General features: G+C 32.3%; 1 pseudogene; it reads left to right on the top strand.

Moving 5' to 3' along the window:
• Positions 1-11916: 11916 nt before the first annotated feature.
• Positions 11917-12917, top strand: LOC114781389 (nuclease-sensitive element-binding protein 1 pseudogene; annotated as a pseudogene).
• The last annotated feature ends 9090 nt before the right edge of the window (positions 12918-22007 follow it).

Raw genomic sequence — 22007 nt, 5'->3', positions numbered from 1 at the left:
CAAAGTCGAAAAAAAAAAAAAAAGTCCGAAGTAAAAAGGTAAAAAAAATGACAAAAAATGACAAAAGTCAGAAGAGAAAAAGTGAAAAAAATGACAAAGTCGAAAAAAAACATGTCAGTTTTGTCAGTTTTTCCACTTTTTTTACTTCTGACTTTTGTTGTTTTTTAAATCAGTTTTGTCAGTTATTTCCCTTTTTCACTTCTGACTTGTTTTTTTTAACTTTGTCATTTTTTCCGCTTATTCAACTAAGTTGGAATTGTAAAATGCTCAAAAATCTACAAAGTCGAAAAAAAAAAAAAAGTCCGAAGTAAAAAGGTAAAAAAAATGACAAAAAATGACAAAAGTCAGAAGAGAAAAAGTGAAAAAAATGACAAAGTCGAAAAAAAAACATGTCAGTTTTGTCAGTTTTTCCACTTTTTTTACTTCTGACTTTTGTTGTTTTTTAAATCAGTTTTGTCAGTTATTTCCCTTTTTCACTTCTGACTTGTTTTTTTTTAACTTTGTCATTTTTTCCGCTTATTCAACTAAGTTGGAATTGTAAAATGCTCAAAAATCTACAAAGTCGAAAAAAAAAAAAAAAGTCCGAAGTAAAAAGGTAAAAAAAATGACAAAAAATGACAAAAGTCAGAAGAGAAAAAGTGAAAAAAATGACAAAGTCGAAAAAAAACATGTCAGTTTTGTCAGTTTTTCCACTTTTTTTACTTCTGACTTTTGTTGTTTTTTAAATCAGTTTTGTCAGTTATTTCCCTTTTTCACTTCTGACTTGTTTTTTTTAACTTTGTCATTTTTTCCGCTTATTCAACTAAGTTGGAATTGTAAAATGCTCAAAAATCTACAAAGTCGAAAAAAAAAAAAAGTCCGAAGTAAAAAGGTAAAAAAATGACAAAAAATGACAAAAGTCAGAAGAGAAAAAGTGAAAAAAATGACAAGTCGAAAAAAAACATGTCAGTTTTGTCAGTTTTTCCACTTTTTTACTTCTGACTTTTGTTGTTTTTTAAATCAGTTTTGTCAGTTATTTCCCTTTTTCACTTCTGACTTGTTTTTTTTAACTTTGTCATTTTTTCCGCTTATTCAACTAAGTTGGAATTGTAAAATGCTCAAAAATCTACAAAGTCGAAAAAAAAAAAAAAGTCCGAAGTAAAAAGGTAAAAAAAATGACAAAAAATGACAAAAGTCAGAAGAGAAAAAGTGAAAAAAATGACAAAGTCGAAAAAAAACATGTCAGTTTTGTCAGTTTTTCCACTTTTTTACTTCTGACTTTTGTTGTTTTTTAAATCAGTTTTGTCAGTTATTTCCCTTTTTCACTTCTGACTTGTTTTTTTTTAACTTTGTCATTTTTTCCGCTTATTCAACTAAGTTGGAATTGTAAAATGCTCAAAAATCTACAAAGTCGAAAAAAAAAAAAAAAGTCCGAAGTAAAAAGGTAAAAAAAATGACAAAAAATGACAAAAGTCAGAAGAGAAAAAGTGAAAAAAATGACAAAGTCGAAAAAAAACATGTCAGTTTTGTCAGTTTTTCCACTTTTTTACTTCTGACTTTTGTTGTTTTTTAAATCAGTTTTGTCAGTTATTTCCCTTTTTCACTTCTGACTTGTTTTTTTTTAACTTTGTCATTTTTTCCGCTTATTCAACTAAGTTGGAATTGTAAAATGCTCAAAAATCTACAAAGTCGAAAAAAAAAAAAAAAGTCCGAAGTAAAAAGGTAAAAAAATGACAAAAAATGACAAAAGTCAGAAGAGAAAAAGTGAAAAAAATGACAAAGTCGAAAAAAAACATGTCAGTTTTGTCAGTTTTTCCACTTTTTTACTTCTGACTTTTGTTGTTTTTTAAATCAGTTTTGTCAGTTATTTCCCTTTTTCACTTCTGACTTGTTTTTTTTTAACTTTGTCATTTTTTCCGCTTATTCAACTAAGTTGGAATTGTAAAATGCTCAAAAATCTACAAAGTCGAAAAAAAAAAAAAAGTCCGAAGTAAAAAGGTTAAAAAAATGACAAAAAATGACAAAAGTCAGAAGAGAAAAAGTGAAAAAAATGACATAAGTCGAAAAAAAACATGTCAGTTTTGTCAGTTTTTCCACTTTTTTTACTTCTGACTTTTGTTGTTTTTTAAATCAGTTTTGTCAGTTATTTCCCTTTTTCACTTCTGACTTGTTTTTTTTTAACTTTGTCATTTTTTCCGCTTATTCAACTAAGTTGGAATTGTAAAATGCTCAAAAATCTACAAAGTCGAAAAAAAAAAAAAAGTCCGAAGTAAAAAGGTAAAAAAAATGACAAAAAATGACAAAAGTCAGAAGAGAAAAAGTGAAAAAAATGACAAAGTCGAAAAAAAACATGTCAGTTTTGTCAGTTTTTCCACTTTTTTTACTTCTGACTTTTGTTGTTTTTTAAATCAGTTTTGTCAGTTATTTCCCTTTTTCACTTCTGACTTGTTTTTTTTTAACTTTGTCATTTTTTCCGCTTATTCAACTAAGTTGGAATTGTAAAATGCTCAAAAATCTACAAAGTCGAAAAAAAAAAAAAAGTCCGAAGTAAAAAGGTAAAAAAATGACAAAAAATGACAAAAGTCAGAAGAGAAAAAGTGAAAAAAATGACAAAGTCGAAAAAAAACATGTCAGTTTTGTCAGTTTTTCCACTTTTTTTACTTCTGACTTTTGTTGTTTTTTAAATCAGTTTTGTCAGTTATTTCCCTTTTTCACTTCTGACTTGTTTTTTTTTAACTTTGTCATTTTTTCCGCTTATTCAACTAAGTTGGAATTGTAAAATGCTCAAAAATCTACAAAGTCGAAAAAAAAAAAAAAGTCCGAAGTAAAAAGGTAAAAAAATGACAAAAAATGACAAAAGTCAGAAGAGAAAAAGTGAAAAAAATGACAAAAGTCGAAAAAAAACATGTCAGTTTTGTCAGTTTTTCCACTTTTTTTACTTCTGACTTTTGTTGTTTTTAAATCAGTTTTGTCAGTTATTTCCCTTTTTCACTTCTGACTTGTTTTTTTTTAACTTTGTCATTTTTTCCAGCTTATTCAACTAAGTTGGAATTGTAAAATGCTCAAAAATCTACAAAGTCGAAAAAAAAAAAAAAGTCCGAAGTAAAAAGGTAAAAAAAATGACAAAAAATGACAAAAGTCAGAAGAGAAAAAGTGAAAAAAATGACAAAGTCGAAAAAAAACATGTCAGTTTTGTCAGTTTTTCCACTTTTTTTACTTCTGACTTTTGTTGTTTTTTAAATCAGTTTTGTCAGTTATTTCCCTTTTTCACTTCTGACTTGTTTTTTTTTAACTTTGTCATTTTTTCCGCTTATTCAACTAAGTTGGAATTGTAAAATGCTCAAAAATCTACAAAGTCGAAAAAAAAAAAAAAGTCCGAAGTAAAAAGGTAAAAAAAATGACAAAAAATGACAAAAGTCAGAAGAGAAAAAGTGAAAAAAATGACTAAAGTCGAAAAAAAACATGTCAGTTTTGTCAGTTTTTCCACTTTTTTACTTCTGACTTTTGTTGTTTTTTAAATCAGTTTTGTCAGTTATTTCCCTTTTTCACTTCTGACTTGTTTTTTTTTAACTTTGTCATTTTTTCCGCTTATTCAACTAAGTTGGAATTGTAAAATGCTCAAAAATCTACAAAGTCGAAAAAAAAATAAAAGTCCGAAGTAAAAAGGTAAAAAAAATGACAAAAAATGACAAAAGTCAGAAGAGAAAAAGTGAAAAAAATGACAAAGTCGAAAAAAAACATGTCAGTTTTGTCAGTTTTTCCACTTTTTTTACTTCTGACTTTTGTTGTTTTTTAAATCAGTTTTGTCAGTTATTTCCCTTTTTCACTTCTGACTTGTTTTTTTTTTAACTTTGTCATTTTTTCCGCTTATTCAACTAAGTTGGAATTGTAAAATGCTCAAAAATCTACAAAGTCGAAAAAAAAAAAAAAAGTCCGAAGTAAAAAGGTTAAAAAAATGACAAAAAATGACAAAAGTCAGAAGAGAAAAAGTGAAAAAAATGACATAAGTCGAAAAAAAAACATGTCAGTTTTGTCAGTTTTTCCACTTTTTTTACTTCTGACTTTTGTTGTTTTTTAAATCAGTTTTGTCAGTTATTTCCCTTTTTCACTTCTGACTTGTTTTTTTTTTACTTTGTCATTTGTTCCACTTATTCAACTAAGTTGGAATTGTAAAATGCTCAAAAATCTACAAAGTCGAAAAAAAAAAAAAAGTCCGAAGTAAAAAGGTTAAAAAAATGACAAAAAATGACAAAAGTCAGAAGAGAAAAAGTGAAAAAAATGACAAAGTCGAAAAAAAACATGTCAGTTTTGTCAGTTTTTCCACTTTTTTTACTTCTGACTTTTGTTGTTTTTTAAATCAGTTTTGTCAGTTATTTCCCTTTTTCACTTCTGACTTGTTTTTTTTTAACTTTGTCATTTTTTCCGCTTATTCAACTAAGTTGGAATTGTAAAATGCTCAAAAATCTACAAAGTCGAAAAAAAAAAAAAGTCCGAAGTAAAAAGGTAAAAAAATGACAAAAAATGACAAAAGTCAGAAGAGAAAAAGTGAAAAAAATGACAAAGTCGAAAAAAAACATGTCAGTTTTGTCAGTTTTTCCACTTTTTTTACTTCTGACTTTTGTTGTTTTTTAAATCAGTTTTGTCAGTTATTTCCCTTTTTCACTTCTGACTTGTTTTTTTTTACTTTGTCATTTGTTCCACTTATTCAACTAAGTTGGAATTGTAAAATGCTCAAAAATCTACAAAGTCGAAAAAAAATAAAAAGTCCGAAGTAAAAAGGTTAAAAAAATGACAAAAAATGACAAAAGTCAGAAGAGAAAAAGTGAAAAAAATGACTAAGTCGAAAAAAAACATGTCAGTTTTGTCAGTTTTTCCACTTTTTTAACTTCTGACTTTTGTTGTTTTTTAAATCAGTTTTGTCAGTTATTTCCCTTTTTCACTTCTGACTTGTTTTTTTTTAACTTTGTCATTTTTTCCGCTTATTCAACTAAGTTGGAATTGTAAAATGCTCAAAAATCTACAAAGTCGAAAAAAAAAAAAAAGTCCGAAGTAAAAAGGTAAAAAAAATGACAAAAAATGACAAAAGTCAGAAGAGAAAAAGTGAAAAAAATGACTAAGTCGAAAAAAAACATGTCAGTTTTGTCAGTTTTTCCACTTTTTTTACTTCTGACTTTTGTTGTTTTTTAAATCAGTTTTGTCAGTTATTTCCCTTTTTCACTTCTGACTTGTTTTTTTTTAACTTTGTCATTTTTTCTGCTTATTCAACTAAGTTGGAATTGTAAAATGCTCAAAAATCTACAAAGTCGAAAAAAAAAAAAAAAGTCCGAAGTAAAAAGGTAAAAAAAAATGACAAAAAATGACAAAAGTCAGAAGAGAAAAAGTGAAAAAAATGACAAAGTCGAAAAAAAACATGTCAGTTTTGTCAGTTTTTCCACTTTTTTTACTTCTGACTTTTGTTGTTTTTTAAATCAGTTTTGTCAGTTATTTCCCTTTTTCACTTCTGACTTGTTTTTTTTTTAACTTTGTCATTTGTTCCACTTATTCAACTAAGTTGGAATTGTAAATGCTCAAAAATCTACAAAGTCGAAAAAAAATTAAAAGTCCGAAGTAAAAAGGTTAAAAAAATGACAAAAAATGACAAAAGTCAGAAGAGAAAAAGTGAAAAAAATGATTAAGTTGAAAAAAAAACATGTCAGTTTTGTCAGTTTTTCCACTTTTTTAACTTCTGACTTTTGTTGTTTTTTAAATCAGTTTTGTCAGTTATTTCCCTTTTTCACTTCTGACTTGTTTTTTTTTTAACTTTGTCATTTTTTCCGCTTATTCAACTAAGTTGGAATTGTAAAATGCTCAAAAATCTACAAAGTCGAAAAAAAAAAAAAAGTCCGAAGTAAAAAGGTTAAAAAAAATGACAAAAAATGACAAAAGTCAGAAGAGAAAAAGTGAAAAAAATGACATAGTCGAAAAAAAACATGTCAGTTTTGTCAGTTTTTCCACTTTTTTTACTTCTGACTTTTGTTGTTTTTTAAATCAGTTTTGTCAGTTATTTCCCTTTTTCACTTCTGACTTGTTTTTTTTTTACTTTGTCATTTGTTCCACTTATTCAACTAAGTTGGAATTGTAAAATGCTCAAAAATCTACAAAGTCGAAAAAAAAATAAAAGTCCGAAGTAAAAAGGTTAAAAAAAATGACAAAAAAATGACAAAAGTCAGAAGAGAAAAAGTGAAAAAAATGACAAAATTCGAAAAAAAACATGTCAGTTTTGTCAGTTTTTCCACTTTTTTTACTTCTGACTTTTGTTGTTTTTTTAAATCAGTTTTGTCAGTTATTTCCCTTTTTCACTTCTGACTTTTTTTTTTTTAACTTTGTCATTTTTTCCGCTTATTCAACTAAGTTGGAATTGTAAAATGCTCAAAAATCTACAAAGTCGAAAAAAAAAAAAAAAAGTCCGATAGTAAAAGGTAAAAAAATGACAAAAAATGACAAAAGTCAGAAGAGAAAAAGTGAAAAAAATGACATAAGTCGAAAAAAAACATGTCAGTTTTGTCAGTTTTTCCACTTTTTTTACTTCTGACTTTTGTTGTTTTTTAAATCAGTTTTGTCAGTTATTTCGCTTTTTACTTCTGACTTGTTTTTTTTTTAACTTTGTCATTTTTTTCCGCTTATTCAACTAAGTTGGAATTGTAAAATGCTCAAAAATCTACAAAGTCGAAAAAAAAAAAAAAGTCCGAAGTAAAAAGGTAAAAAAAATGACAAAAAATGACAAAAGTCAGAAGAGAAAAAGTGAAAAAAATGACAAAGTCAAAAAAAACATGTCAAGTTTGTCAGTTTTTCCACTTTTTTTAACTTCTGACTTTTGTTGTTTTTTAAATCAGTTTTGTCAATTATTTCCCTTTTTCACTTCTGACTTGTTTTTTTTTAACTTTGTCATTTTTTCCGCTTATTCAACTAAGTTGGAATTGTAAAATGCTCAAAAATCTACAAAGTCGAAAAAAAAAAAAAAAGTCCGAAGTATTGTGGTGGAAATTCTGCCGTCTGGGGAGCTGCAATAAAGGAAGTCAACTGAATTGATTATCCAAGTTTATTTTACCGCGCACGGGGGGACCCACAAGAGAACATCCCCCCGCTTGATTACAGTTCACAAGCATTTATACATCTGGGGTGTACAAGGTCGAAAAGCAAGCTCGCACCACTTTGGACAGTGGCGCCCATCAACGTCACAGAACCTTTCTTTTATCAGTTTATGTCTAGTTTTTGCGTCAAACTTTTGCATCAACAAGGTCAGACCTAAGATACACAGTTGTCTTCTGACTGTTCCATGACCAAAGGTGAAACACGTGGAGAGTCTGGCCTACTAAATTTCGTGGAGTGTCTGGGCCTACTAAATTTTCCTTCCACACTCCACACTTTTTTTTTTTTTTTTTTTTTTTTTGATTAATTGATCTCTACTATAGGCACAAAAATATATATGATGTGTACGCAAGGTGAGGAGTACATAATTACATAATAGCACAAAATTCAAAGAATAAAAAATGATTATAAAAATGATTAAAAAGTACGCAGCAAATTAATGCAAAATTACAAAGTAACTTAATATACAACCAGAAACATCAAAGTATACCGCTCCATCAAGGGTTTAAGGTAACTCATCACAGGCAGTTGTATAAAAATATAAACTCAAAACTAAATAATTAAAAAAAACAAACTATTTAAAATGAAAATCAACAACAAGTATAACAATCAATATCAATAGTGTATTATGTGTCTGCATCTGTCTCATCCGAGGAGTAGCTTGATTCAAAGCATGATTGACCACTATGAACAAGAGTTACATAATTTTTTCTAGGGGTCTAATAACATATCAACAGCAATGTGGTTCTGGAAGGCCATAAGTGAGGTGGCTTTAAATTGTCCATGTACAGTCTCAAATCCATCTCTAGTGAAGTTTGATAAGCGCTGCACCTTGTAATGAATGTAATTGATTCTGTCAACATTTTTGTTAGGAGTTATTCAAAATAAAAATTTATTCAAAGCCTGCAGCTATTTGATTAACTAATATGTATTCGTCGGGCACACCTCTGGGAATACCTATGGTATCAATGTAAGTTGTATCAGGGGAATCAAAAGAAAACAATGATCTCCTAGCTAAACGGGAGTGAACATTGGAAAAAGAGACTGGAACTTCCGATGCGGTTACGGGCAAAATAGTCACAGGTAGGATAAGAGTAGAAGGAGTGCAGACACCCGACCAGTTCTCAGGTAAAGTGGAGCGTAGTGTTTTACCACCACCAGATGTCAGAACGATCAACTTTCGGGGAATCAGACAGGTTGTGGATGGATGCACAATATGAAACATTCACAGTACCAACAGTATTAGCAGGGGAAGGGTAATACCTTGATACCTCAGCATCAAAAACAGGGGGAACATCGGTTTTTGATCCTACAGGAAAAGGAAATCCCAAAAAGAAAAAAAGGATCAAGGTTATCTTGAGTCATAAGTTGGATAAGACAGGTAATTCAGTTCGGCTGGAGTGGGGACAATCTTCAACAATGGGCGAGGTCCTAGTGTCACCAGTAGCATCTGCAAGTAACAACCTGTTATTCCTGTGGCCAAGTTTTTTTTTTTTTTTTTTTTTTTTTTTTTTTTTCTCAAAACAGACCAAATATCAAATTATTTTTCCCTTTAAAAACCATTTGGTGTAAAAACTTAAGACCGATTTAGATAACCATCTGCCGTTTCCCCAAAATGTTTAACTGTCACCTAAAAATAATGGAAAAGAACAAGTCTGCATAGATTCTGCAGGCAATTGGTGGTAATCTGGTCAAATGCATGTTGCAAGCTTAGACGATTGTCAAGTCAAATCTGTTTCTTATTGCTCAGATCTTTGATGTTTCTTCTTGTTGACTTTACCGGACGATGGTAGCGATGGTAAATCAGTGTTTATTCAGCCCCGCCCTGCTCAGCCTCGGGAGCGGACGTTTTCTCAGCGGATGTTTCGGCTGCCTTGCTCTCTTTGCCATCCTGAGGTTCGGTGGTCTGGGCGGTAGTTGATGTTGCATCTGTAGCGCCGCTGGTGGGGCTCCTGGTTCTCTTTGCCTTCGCCCTGGTTCTCTTTGTCTTCCTCGCCTTCCCTCACCAGTCTGGGACGTGGGGGACTCCTTGGTCTGAAGTGTGGAAGGAAAATTTAGTAGGCCCAGACACTCCACGAAATTTAGTAGGCCAGACTCTCCACTTGTTTCACCTTTGGTCATGGAACAGTCAGAAGACAACTGTGTATCTTAGGTCTGACCTTGTTGATGCAAAAGTTTGACGCAAAAACTAGACATAAACTGATAAAAGAAAGGTTCTGTGACGTTGATGGGCGCCACTGTCCAAAGTGGTGCGAGCTTGCTTTTCGACCTTGTACACCCCAGATGTATAAATGCTTGTGAACTGTAATCAAGCGGGGGGATGTTCTCTTGTGGGTCCCCCCGTGCGCGGTAAAATAAACTTGGATAATCAATTCAGTTGACTTCCTTTATTGCAGCTCCCCAGACGGCAGAATTTCCACCACAATTGGCGTCACGAACAGGATCCGCGTGAGTCCGCCAGGACATGGCCGGAGTGGCTAGTCACCCTGGGTCACCAAGATCCATCTCCAAAACCTCGTCTTAGAGTTTTGGAGTGACTGGGACTGCGGTCAGTGTCCTTGGCCGATTCCGCCGGGATTTTTTCTCTTTTCTGTCGTCTGGGGACACGAACACGGTGAGCTAAAATATTCCACCTCTCAAACATTTAATGAAAACTGCAGAATTTAGAAGATTAATAAATCCAAAATCAAATTGATAAGGGGAATTGCATATTTGCTTTATTCTGTAGTCAACTGAGTTGATCCAACTAAGCGAGTGTCACTTTTTATTTTGTTTAATAGAGGTTAAAGTCCTCTGAGTAAAACGATCTTGGAGATCGAGTGTGAAATAAAAGTGTGAGCCTTCTTTACAAGAAAAAAAAAAAAAAAAAAAAAAAAAAATCATTCAATCATTAAGTAATATTTCAATCAGTGTGAGTAATAAGGCAAGAGCACAAAGGGAAAACGTGAAACGGGAAGAGTTGTGAGCCATTAGTTATCTGTGAGCTCTCTTAGCGAGAGCAGTTGTTTTCGTTGGGCTGTGAATTCCCCGAGCAAACTCGAGAAAGCTGTGTGCGTAAAAAATGGGAAATAAAAGTGGGAAAAGTGACACTCCTATTAGTCCCGAAACTAAGTTAATGATACAGATGAAACAGAAATATGGTGATGATGTGTGTAATCATCTGGTGGACTGGCATGAAAATTACGGTTTTCCTGCGGGTGGGTCTCTTAGTCAAACTCAGCTAAAAAAGCTGAAGGAGGGGCTAGATGGTAGCAGGCAAAAAATACTGCAGTCAAGTAAAGTAAAGTAATTCGGAAAATGCTTATAACGGAAGACTGTTTTAAAATATGGGAAGCAGAGGGCGACCGAAGAGACAAGCAAAACACCCAGAACGCTCTGACTGCGCTGACTGTGGGAAAGAAAACAACAGGGGAGACCACGCTGAACCTTGATACCAAAAAAAAAATCTCTGATACTGCACCTGCCTCGTTGTATCCGTCATTACAGGGCGCACGGGTCGACCTGAGTTTGGACTCCACCCCTCCGCCCTACCCCCAACAGCAACCCCCACTGGAACAGCAGCAACTCCCGCTGGAGAAACCGTTACAAGAACAGCAGAAACCACCACAGCATGATGGCGTCACTGCTTCAACTTCAGAGAAAAAAACCACCACCAGAGCAGCCGCCCCATATTCTCCACCCAAGACCCGGTCTGCCACCACATCTTCTGAACCATCAGGACCCTCAACTGCAACTCTCCCAATGATTCAGGTTGCTGGGACAGGGGGACCTACATTTGTTTACAGACCATGGACAACGGAAGACCTTCTGAACTCTTCCAATCATCTCCCAAATGCAGATCGAGGGGGTGCGGCCCTGTCCAGAGCCGTGAGCGATTTCATCAGAGAATTCACACCGACATCCACCGAAATGGCCCGAGTCCTGCTAAGGCACATGACCCCTGCGCAGTATGGTCAGCTACGTGAACATTTCACTACCCATCATCAGCCCTGCACCCCTGGTTGGGCAACTGCTGATCAAAATGACATTGGTGCAGTGCGGGGGGATGCAGACTACAGATGTTGGGCTGAAGGACTTGTGACCGCGATCGCTGGCAACTTTCCTACTGCCTGTGACCTTTCTAAAATCAGCACGTGTGCTCAGCAGCCTTTGGAGTCAGCAGAAGATTTCTTGATTCGACTCCAAGTTGTGTTTGATGACCACAGCGGCCTTGCTCGCCCCCATGATTACCCTGGACAAGGTATGACACCCTACGAAGCGCTCCTGAAAAATACCTTCATTGATGGCCTTCTCCCCCCCCTCAGTGAAGCAACAAAGACTTCCTGCATCATGTGGGCAGATGCTTCAGTGCGTCTCGCTGAAGTTCTGCGCCATGCGCGCCACGCCCAGGCCAGACAGGCGGAAGCGAGGATCAAAGAAGACAAAAAAAACAAAGATTCAACCCACAGGGCACAACTGGCTCTGTTGCAGCATGCTGCTGCCAACTCCACTTCATATCGCGGACCGGATGTGTGCTTCAGATGTAACCAAAGGGGACACTGGGCACGAGATTGCACCAAAAGATGGAGAGGACAGTGGAGACCACGAAGCGAGGAACAATCGGACGTGTGCTTCAACTGTGGCCAAAGCGGACATTGGTTACAAGAATGTCCCAATGAAGAAAGAGGATGGAGCAGAGGACATGGTGTTCCCTATGGCGAGAGACGTGGACACAGAGGAGAACACACCCATCATGAACAATCCCAAACAGCCTGACTGGTGAAGCGGGGCGGAGCTCCAAACGAAGGCGCGGCTGCAGCCCTGAAGGAGGCTCCAACCAAGGTCATGCACACCCACACAGACACACTCACACACATTCCAACAAAGGTCCTGGGGACGGTGAAGTGGTTCAACGTACGCAACGGCTACGGTTTCATCAACAGGAATGACACAAAAGAAGACGTTTTTGTACACCAGACTGCCATAAAGAAAAACAACCCAAGAAAATACCTCCGCAGTGTTGGGGACGGTGAGACTGTGGAGTTTGATGTCGTTGAAGGGGAGAAGGGTGCCGAGGCGGCCAATGTCACCGGCCCAGGGGGGGTCCCAGTCCAGGGCAGCAAATATGCCGCTGACCGGAACCGCTACAGGCGGTACCCACGCCAGAGGAGACCCCCACGCAACTACCAGGATAACTACCAGAGCGAGGGGCGGAAGAAGAGAGAGAGCCAGGAAATTGGTCCTGAGGGGGTCGCACAGCCACAGCAACGCAGAACTTTGTTCCCTGGCAGGCGGCGCTATCCACCGTACTTTGTCCGCCGACACTATGGCAGCCGCCCCCCATATACCAGCGCACCACGAAAGGAAATGACAGAAGGAACTGAAGGTGATGACAACCAGGGTGGTCCAGACCAGAGCAAACCAATGAGGCAGAACTACTACCGAGGCTTCAGACCAAGGAGTCCCCCACGTCCCAGACTGGTGAGGGAAGGCGAGGAAGACAAAGAGAACCAGGGCGAAGGCAAAGAGAACCAGGAGCCCCACCAGCGGCGCTACAGATGCAACATCAACTACCGCCCAGACCACCGAACCTCAGGATGGCAAAGAGAGCAAGGCAGCCGAAACATCCGCTGAGAAAACGTCCGCTCCCGAGGCTGAGCAGGGCGGGGCTGAATAAACACTGATTTACCATCGCTACCATCGTCCGGTAAAGTCAACAAGAAGAAACATCAAAGATCTGAGCAATAAGAAACAGATTTGACTTGACAATCGTCTAAGCTTGCAACATGCATTTGACCAGATTACCACCAATTGCCTGCAGAATCTATGCAGACTTGTTCTTTTCAGGTGACAGTTAAACATTTTGGGGAAACGGCAGATGGTTTTCTAAATCGGTCTTAAGTTTTTACACCAAATGGTTTTTAAAGAGAAAAATAATTTGATATTTGGTCTGTTTTACCACCCAATGATTTGAGGCTGTACATGGACAATTTAAAGCCACCTCACTTATGGCCTTCCAGAACCACATTGCTGTTGATATGTTATTAGACCCCTAGAAAAAATTATGTAACTCTTGTTCATAGTGGTCAATCATGCTTTGAATCAAGCTCCTCCTCGGATGAGACAGATGCAGACACATAATACACTATATATTGATTGATATACTTGTTGTTGATTTTCATTTTAAATAGTTTGTTTTTTTAATTATTTAGTTTTGAGTTTATATTTTTATACAACTGCCTGTGATGAGTTACCTTAAACCCTTGATGGAGTGGTATACTTTGATGTTTCTGGTTGTATATTAAGTTACTTTGTAATTTTGCATTAATTTGCTGCGTACTTTTTAATCATTTTTATAATCATTTTTTATTCTTTGAATTTTGTGCTATTATGTAATTATGTACTCCTCACCTTGCGTACACATCATATATATTTTTGTGCCTATAGTAGAGATCAATTAATCAAAAAAAAAAAAAAAAAAAAAGTGTGGAGTGTGGAAGGAAAATTTAGTAGGCCCAGACACTCCACGAAATTTAGTAGGCCAGACTCTCCACGTGTTTCACCTTTGGTCATGGAACAGTCAGAAGACAACTGTGTATCTTAGGTCTGACCTTGTTGATGCAAAAGTTTGACGCAAAAACTAGACATAAACTGATAAAAGAAAGGTTCTGTGACGTTGATGGGCGCCACTGTCCAAAGTGGTGCGAGCTTCCTTTTCGACCTTGTACACCCCAGATGTATAAATGCTTGTGAACTGTAATCAAGCGGGGGGGATGTTCTCTTGTGGGTCCCCCCGTGCGCGGTAAAATAAACTTGGATAATCAATTCAGTTGACTTCCTTTATTGCAGCTCCCCAGACGGCAGAATTCCACCACAGTATAAAGGTAAAAAAAATGACAAAAAATGACAAAAGTCAGAAGAGAAAAAGTGAAAAAAATGACATAGTCGAAAAAAAACATGTCAGTTTTGTCAGTTTTTCCACTTTTTTTACTTCTGACTTTTGTTGTGTTTTAAATCAGTTTTGTCAGTTATTTCCCTTTTTCACTTCTGACTTGTTTTTTTTTAACCTTTGTCATTTTTTTCCGCTTATTCAACTAAGTTGGAATTGTAAAATGCTCAAAAATCTACAAAGTCGAAAAAAAAAAAAAAAAAAGTCCGAAGTAAAAAGGTTAAAAAAATGACAAAAAATGACAAAAGTCAGAAGCGAAAAAGTGAAAAAAATGATTAAGTTGAAAAAAAACATGTCAGTTTTGTCAGTTTTTCCACTTTTTTAACTTCTGACTTTTGTTGTTTTTTAAATCAGTTTTGTCAGTTATTTCCCTTTTTCACTTCTGACTTGTTTTTTTTAACTTTGTCATTTTTTCCGCTTATTCAACTAAGTTGGAATTGTAAAATGCTCAAAAATCTACAAAGTCGAAAAAAAAAAAAAAAAGTCTGAAGTAAAAAGGTTAAAAAAATTACAAAAAAATGACAAAAGTCAGAAGAGAAAAAGTGAAAAAAATGACATAGTCGAAAAAAAACATGTCAGTTTTGTCAGTTTTTCCACTTTTTTTACTTCTGACTTTTGTTGTTTTTTAAATCAGTTTTGTCAGTTATTTCCCTTTTTCACTTCTGACTTGTTTTTTTTTAACTTTGTCATTTTTTCCGCTTATTCAACTAAGTTGGAATTGTAAAATGCTCAAAAATCTACAAAGTCGAAAAAAAAAATAAAAGTCCGAAGTAAAAAGGTTAAAAAAAATGACAAAAAATGACAAAAGTCAGAAGAGAAAAAGTGAAAAAAAATGACTAAGTCGAAAAAAAACATGTCAGTTTTGTCAGTTTTTCCACTTTTTTACTTCTGACTTTTGTTGTTTTTTAAATCAGTTTTGTCAGTTATTTCCCTTTTTCACTTCTGACTTGTTTTTTTTTAACTTTGTCATTTTTTCCGCTTATTCAACTAAGTTGGAATTGTAAAATGCTCAAAAATCTACAAAGTCGAAAAAAAAAAAAAAGTCCGAAGTAAAAAGGTTAAAAAAATGACAAAAAAATGACAAAAGTCAGAAGAGAAAAAGTGAAAAAAATGACATAAGTCGAAAAAAAACATGTCAGTTTTGTCAGTTTTTCCACTTTTTTTACTTCTGACTTTTGTTGTTTTTTAAATCAGTTTTGTCAGTTATTTCCCTTTTTCACTTCTGACTTGTTTTTTTTTAACTTTGTCATTTTTTCCGCTTATTCAACTAAGTTGGAATTGTAAAATGCTCAAAAATCTACAAAGTCGAAAAAAAAAAAAAAAAGTCCGAAGTAAAAAGGTAAAAAAAATGACAAAAAATGACAAAAGTCAGAAGAGAAAAAGTGAAAAAAATGACATAAGTCGAAAAAAAACATGTCAGTTTTGTCAGTTTTTCCACTTTTTTTACTTCTGACTTTTGTTGTTTTTTAAATCAGTTTTGTCAGTTATTTCCCTTTTTCACTTCTGACTTGTTTTTTTTTAACTTTGTCATTTTTTCCGCTTATTCAACTAAGTTGGAATTGTAAAATGCTCAAAAATCTACAAAGTCGAAAAAAAAAAAAAAAAGTCCGAAGTAAAAAGGTTAAAAAAATGACAAAAAATGACAAAAGTCAGAAGAGAAAAAGTGAAAAAAATGACATAGTCGAAAAAAAACATGTCAGTTTTGTCAGTTTTTCCACTTTTTTTACTTCTGACTTTTGTTGTTTTTTAAATCAGTTTTGTCAGTTATTTCCCTTTTTCACTTCTGACTTGTTTTTTTTTAACTTTGTCATTTTTTCCGCTTATTCAACTAAGTTGGAATTGTAAAATGCTCAAAAATCTACAAAGTCGAAAAAAAAAAAAAAAGTCCGAAGTAAAAAGGTAAAAAAAATGACAAAAAATGACAAAAGTCAGAAGAGAAAAAGTGAAAAAAATGACAAAGTCGAAAAAAAACATGTCAGTTTTGTCAGTTTTTCCACTTTTTTTACTTCTGACTTTTGTTGTTTTTTAAATCAGTTTTGTCAGTTATTTCCCTTTTTTCCTTCTGACTTGTTTTTTTTAACTTTGTCATTTTTTCCGCTTATTCAACTAAGTTGGAATTGTAAAATGCTCAAAAATCTACAAAGTCGAAAAAAAAAAAAAAAGTCCGAAGTAAAAAGGTAAAAAAAATGACAAAAAATGACAAAAGTCAGAAGAGAAAAAGTGAAAAAAATGACAAAGTCGAAAAAAAACATGTCAGTTTTGTCAGTTTTTCCACTTTTTTACTTCTGACTTTTGTTGTTTTTTAAATCAGTTTTGTCAGTTATTTCCCTTTTTCACTTCTGACTTGTTTTTTTTTAACTTTGTCATTTTTTCCGCTTATTCAACTAAGTTGGAATTGTAAAATGCTCAAAAATCTACAAAGTCGAAAAAAAAAAAAAAAGTCCGAAGTAAAAAGGTAAAAAAAATGACAAAAAATGACAAAAGTCAGAAGAGAAAAAGTGAAAAAAATGACAAAAGTCGAAAAAAAACATGTCAGTTTTGTCAGTTTTTCCACTTTTTTTACTTCTGACTTTTGTTGTTTTTTAAATCAGTTTTGTCAGTTATTTCCCTTTTTCACTTCTGACTTGTTTTTTTTTAACTTTGTCATTTTTTCCGCTTATTCAACTAAGTTGGAATTGTAAAATGCTCAAAAATCTACAAAGTCGAAAAAAAAAAAAAAAGTCCGAAGTAAAAAGGTAAAAAAAATGACAAAAAATGACAAAAGTCAGAAGAGAAAAAGTGAAAAAAATGACAAAGTCGAAAAAAAACATGTCAGTTTTGTCAGTTTTTCCACTTTTTTTACTTCTGACTTTTGTTGTTTTTTAAATCAGTTTTGTCAGTTATTTCCCTTTTTCACTTCTGACTTGTTTTTTTTTAACTTTGTCATTTTTTCCGCTTATTCAACTAAGTTGGAATTGTAAAATGCTCAAAAATCTACAAAGTCGAAAAAAAAAAAAAAAGTCCGAAGTAAAAGGTAAAAAAAATGACAAAAAATGACAAAAGTCAGAAGAGAAAAAGTGAAAAAAATGACAAAGTCGAAAAAAAACATGTCAGTTTTGTCAGTTTTTCCACTTTTTTTACTTCTGACTTTTGTTGTTTTTTAAATCAGTTTTGTCAGTTATTTCCCTTTTTCACTTCTGACTTGTTTTTTTTTAACTTTGTCATTTTTTTCCGCTTATTCAACTAAGTTGGAATTGTAAAATGCTCAAAAATCTACAAAGTCGAAAAAAAAAAAAAGTCCGAAGTAAAAAGGTAAAAAAAATGACAAAAAATGACAAAAGTCAGAAGAGAAAAAGTGAAAAAAATGACAAAGTCGAAAAAAAACATGTCAGTTTTGTCAGTTTTTCCACTTTTTTACTTCTGACTTTTGTTGTTTTTTAAATCAGTTTTGTCAGTTATTTCCCTTTTTCACTTCTGACTTGTTTTTTTTTAACTTTGTCATTTTTTCCGCTTATTCAACTAAGTTGGAATTGTAAAATGCTCAAAAATCTACAAAGTCGAAAAAAAAAAAAAGTCCGAAGTAAAAAGGTAAAAAAAATGACAAAAAATGACAAAAGTCAGAAGAGAAAAAGTGAAAAAAATGACAAAGTCGAAAAAAAACATGTCAGTTTTGTCAGTTTTTCCACTTTTTTTACTTCTGACTTTTGTTGTTTTTTAAATCAGTTTTGTCAGTTATTTCCCTTTTTCACTTCTGACTTGTTTTTTTTTAACTTTGTCATTTTTTCCGCTTATTCAACTAAGTTGGAATTGTAAAATGCTCAAAAATCTACAAAGTCGAAAAAAAAAAAAAAAAGTCCGAAGTAAAAAGGTAAAAAAAATGACAAAAAATGACAAAAGTCAGAAGAGAAAAAGTGAAAAAAATGACAAAGTCGAAAAAAAACATGTCAGTTTTGTCAGTTTTTCCACTTTTTTTACTTCTGACTTTTGTTGTTTTTTAAATCAGTTTTGTCAGTTATTTCCCTTTTTCACTTCTGACTTGTTTTTTTTTAACTTTGTCATTTTTTCCGCTTATTCAACTAAGTTGGAATTGTAAAATGCTCAAAAATCTACAAAGTCGAAAAAAAAAAAAAAAGTCCGAAGTAAAAAGGTAAAAAAAATGACAAAAAATGACAAAAGTCAGAAGAGAAAAAGTGAAAAAAATGACAAAGTCGAAAAAAAACATGTCAGTTTTGTCAGTTTTTCCACTTTTTTTACTTCTGACTTTTGTTGTTTTTTAAATCAGTTTTGTCAGTTATTTCCCTTTTTCACTTCTGACTTGTTTTTTTTTAACTTTGTCATTTTTTCCGCTTATTCAACTAAGTTGGAATTGTAAAATGCTCAAAAATCTACAAAGTCGAAAAAAAAAAAAAAAAGTCCGAAGTAAAAAGGTAAAAAAATGACAAAAAAATGACAAAAGTCAGAAGAGAAAAAGTGAAAAAAATGACAAAGTCGAAAAAAAACATGTCAGTTTTGTCAGTTTTTCCACTTTTTTTACTTCTGACTTTTGTTGTTTTTTAAATCAGTTTTGTCAGTTATTTCCCTTTTTCACTTCTGACTTGTTTTTTTTTAACTTTGTCATTTTTTCCGCTTATTCAACTAAGTTGGAATTGTAAAATGCTCAAAAATCTACAAAGTCGAAAAAAAAAAAAAAAAGTCCGAAGTAAAAAGGTAAAAAAAATGACAAAAAATGACAAAAGTCAGAAGAGAAAAAGTGAAAAAAATGACAAAGTCGAAAAAAAAACATGTCAGTTTTGTCAGTTTTTCCACTTTTTTTACTTCTGACTTTTGTTGTTTTTTAAATCAGTTTTGTCAGTTATTTCCCTTTTTCACTTCTGACTTGTTTTTTTTTAACTTTGTCATTTTTTCCGCTTATTCAACTAAGTTGGAATTGTAAAATGCTCAAAAATCTACAAAGTCGAAAAAAAAAAAAAAAGTCCGAAGTAAAAAGGTAAAAAAAATGACAAAAAATGACAAAAGTCAGAAGAGAAAAAGTGAAAAAAATGACAAAGTCGAAAAAAAAACATGTCAGTTTTGTCAGTTTTTCCACTTTTTTTACTTCTGACTTTTGTTGTTTTTTAAATCAGTTTTGTCAGTTATTTCCCTTTTTCACTTCTGACTTGTTTTTTTTTAACTTTGTCATTTTTTCCGCTTATTCAACTAAGTTGGAATTGTAAAATGCTCAAAAATCTACAAAGTCGAAAAAAAAAAAAAAAGTCCGAAGTAAAAAGGTAAAAAAAATGACAAAAAATGACAAAAGTCAGAAGAGAAAAAGTGAAAAAAATGACATAAGTCGAAAAAAAACATGTCAGTTTTGTCAGTTTTTCCACTTTTTTTACTTCTGACTTTTGTTGTTTTTTAAATCAGTTTTGTCAGTTATTTCCCTTTTTCACTTCTGACTTGTTTTTTTTTAACTTTGTCATTTTTTCCGCTTATTCAACTAAGTTGGAATTGTAAAATGCTCAAAAATCTACAAAGTCGAAAAAAAAAAAAAAAAGTCCGAAGTAAAAAGGTAAAAAAAATGACAAAAAATGACAAAAGTCAGAAGAGAAAAAGTGAAAAAAATGACAAAGTCGAAAAAAAAACATGTCAGTTTTGTCAGTTTTTCCACTTTTTTTACTTCTGACTTTTGTTGTTTTTTAAATCAGTTTTGTCAGTTATTTCCCTTTTTCACTTCTGACTTGTTTTTTTTTAACTTTGTCATTTTTTCCGCTTATTCAACTAAGTTGGAATTGTAAAATGCTCAAAAATCTACAAAGTCGAAAAAAAAAAAAAAGTCCGAAGTAAAAAGGTAAAAAAAATGACAAAAAATGACAAAAGTCAGAAGAGAAAAAGTGAAAAAAATGACAAAGTCGAAAAAAAACATGTCAGTTTTGTCAGTTTTTCCACTTTTTTTACTTCTGACTTTTGTTGTTTTTTAAATCAGTTTTGTCAGTTATTTCCCTTTTTCACTTCTGACTTGTTTTTTTTAACTTTGTCATTTTTTCCGCTTATTCAACTAAGTTGGAATTGTAAAATGCTCAAAAATCTACAAAGTCGAAAAAAAAAAAAAGTCCGAAGTAAAAAGGTAAAAAAAATGACAAAAAATGACAAAAGTCAGAAGAGAAAAAGTGAAAAAAATGACAAAGTCGAAAAAAAACATGTCAGTTTTGTCAGTTTTTCCACTTTTTTTACTTCTGACTTTTGTTGTTTTTTAAATCAGTTTTGTCAGTTATTTCCCTTTTTCACTTCTGACTTGTTTTTTTTTTAACTTTGTCATTTTTTCCGCTTATTCAACTAAGTTGGAATTGTAAAATGCTCAAAAATCTACAAAGTCGAAAAAAAAATAAAAGTCCGAAGTAAAAAGGTTAAAAAAATGACAAAAAATGACAAAAGTCAGAAGAGAAAAAGTGAAAAAAATGACATAGTCGAAAAAAAACATGTCAGTTTTGTCAGTTTTTCCACTTTTTTTACTTCTGACTTTTGTTGTTTTTTAAATCAGTTTTGTCAGTTATTTCCCTTTTTCACTTCTGACTTGTTTTTTTTTAACTTTGTCATTTTTTCCGCTTATTCAACTAAGTTGGAATTGTAAAATGCTCAAAAATCTACAAAGTCGAAAAAAAAATAAAAGTCCGAAGTAAAAAGGTAAAAAAAATGACAAAAAATGACAAAAGTCAGAAGAGAAAAAGTGAAAAAAATGACAAAGTCGAAAAAAAACATGTCAGTTTTGTCAGTTTTTCCACTTTTTTTACTTCTGACTTTTGTTGTTTTTTAAATCAGTTTTGTCAGTTATTTCCCTTTTTCACTTCTGACTTGTTTTTTTTTAACTTTGTCATTTTTTCCGCTTATTCAACTAAGTTGGAATTGTAAAATGCTCAAAAATCTACAAAGTCGAAAAAAAAAAAAAGTCCGAAGTAAAAAGGTAAAAAAAATGACAAAAAATGACAAAAGTCAGAAGAGAAAAAGTGAAAAAAATGACAAAGTCGAAAAAAAACATGTCAGTTTTGTCAGTTTTTCCACTTTTTTTACTTCTGACTTTTGTTGTTTTTTAAATCAGTTTTGTCAGTTATTTCCCTTTTTCACTTCTGACTTGTTTTTTTTTAACTTTGTCATTTTTTCCACTTATTCAACTAAGTTGGAATTGTAAAATGCTCAAAAATCTACAAAGTCGAAAAAAAATTAAAAGTCCGAAGTAAAAAGGTTAAAAAAATGACAAAAAATGACAAAAGTCAGAAGCGAAAAAGTGAAAAAAATGATTAAGTTGAAAAAAAACATGTCAGTTTTGTCAGTTTTTCCACTTTTTTAACTTCTGACTTTTGTTGTTTTTTAAATCAGTTTTGTCAGTTATTTCCCTTTTTCACTTCTGACTTGTTTTTTTTTAACTTTGTCATTTTTTCCGCTTATTCAACTAAGTTGGAATTGTAAAATGCTCAAAAATCTACAAAGTCGAAAAAAAAAAAAAGTCCGAAGTAAAAAGGTTAAAAAAATGACAAAAAATGACAAAAGTCAGAAGAGAAAAAGTGAAAAAAATGACAAGTCGAAAAAAAACATGTCAGTTTTGTCAGTTTTTCCACTTTTTTTACTTCTGACTTTTGTTGTTTTTTAAATCAGTTTTGTCAGTTATTTCCCTTTTTCACTTCTGACTTGTTTTTTTTTAACTTTGTCATTTTTTCCGCTTATTCAACTAAGTTGGAATTGTAAAATGCTCAAAAATCTACAAAGTCGAAAAAAAAAAAAAAGTCCGAAGTAAAAAGGTAAAAAAAATGACAAAAAATGACAAAAGTCAGAAGAGAAAAAGTGAAAAAAATGACAAAGTCGAAAAAAAACATGTCAGTTTTTGTCAGTTTTTCCACTTTTTTTACTTCTGACTTTTGTTGTTTTTTAAATCAGTTTTGTCAGTTATTTCCCTTTTTCACTTCTGACTTGTTTTTTTTTAACTTTGTCATTTTTTCCGCTTATTCAACTAAGTTGGAATTGT

The sequence above is a fragment of the Denticeps clupeoides genome, unplaced genomic scaffold, assembly GCF_900700375.1.
Source record: "Denticeps clupeoides unplaced genomic scaffold, fDenClu1.1, whole genome shotgun sequence".
NCBI lineage: Eukaryota > Metazoa > Chordata > Actinopteri > Clupeiformes > Denticipitidae > Denticeps > Denticeps clupeoides.
The sequence above is the reverse complement of the archived record's forward strand: the minus strand, read 5'-3'. Positions and strand labels throughout refer to the sequence as shown.